The 1,027-nt window shown below is 36.2% G+C and overlaps 1 pseudogene; it reads left to right on the forward strand.

Moving 5' to 3' along the window:
• The first annotated feature begins 350 nt into the window (after nt 1–350).
• On the forward strand, nt 351–715 carry LOC126066526 (60S ribosomal protein L35a-like; annotated as a pseudogene).
• Nucleotides 716–1,027: the final 312 nt, after the last annotated feature.

A 1,027-nucleotide genomic window follows, 5' to 3' on the forward strand; every position in this document is an offset into this window, starting at 1 on the left:
CTAAAGCGTAAGAGAATAAACTTCTGTTTGTTAAAGCCATCCACTTGTGGTATTTCTGTTATAGCAGCACTAGATAACTAAGATAAGGCCTATCTACATTGAGACATGTAACTAGTTCACATTAACTTTAGCATAATATGTCCTTGTATGAATATACTTCAATTTCTCCATTCTCTGGTGAATGGAAATTTAAGCATGTTTCCAGTTTTTATCCGTTATAAATGCTGCTACATTGAGCACTCTTATCCACATGTGAAAGAATTTACCTAGGGTAGTAGAGAATTGCTGGGTTGAAAATTAAGGTCACTTAAAATTTTATTTGATATTGCATCTTTCAGCTATCTTGGGGCATGTGGAGACCTTCTGGGAACAGGGCTTCTAAACCAGCAAATATGTCCAAGACCATTTTTACTGGCTATAAGCAGCGTCTCCAGAACCAGAAGGAACACACAGCTCTTCTTAAAATTTCAGGTGTTTATGCATGAGATGAAACTGAATTTTATTTAAGCAAGAGATACGCTTATGTGTACAAAGCAAAGAACAACACAGTGACTCCTGGTAGCAAACCTAACAAAACCCGAGTAATATTAGGAAATGTAGCTCACACCCATGGAAACAGTGGCATGATTTGTGCCATGCCAAATTTCTAAACAACCTTCCTGTTAAGGCCATTGGATGAAGAATTCGTGTGATGCTATGCTCCTTAAGGATTTAAACTTATTAAAGATAAATAAAACTGTGTATTTGTCTAATTTTTTTAACTTGATGTTAACAAATTGCTTTCCAAAGTTGTTGGTCCAATTTACACTCCCATCAGCAAAATAACGAGTATCTCTTTGTCCCAATTCCTTGCTAATGCTTGGAATAAGCAGGCTTCTCAATTTCTGAAAATTGGATGGATGTGAAAGATTATCTCTTTGTGGTTTTAATGAACTTTTCCTTGGCCACCGGAGAGGTTGAACAACTTTTAAAAGTTTACCAGCCATTCATGTTTCATCTTTTGTGAATTGCCTGTTCTCATCCTTTG

The sequence above is a fragment of the Elephas maximus genome, chromosome 2 (genome assembly GCF_024166365.1).
Source record: "Elephas maximus indicus isolate mEleMax1 chromosome 2, mEleMax1 primary haplotype, whole genome shotgun sequence".
NCBI classification, from domain to species: domain Eukaryota; kingdom Metazoa; phylum Chordata; class Mammalia; order Proboscidea; family Elephantidae; genus Elephas; species Elephas maximus.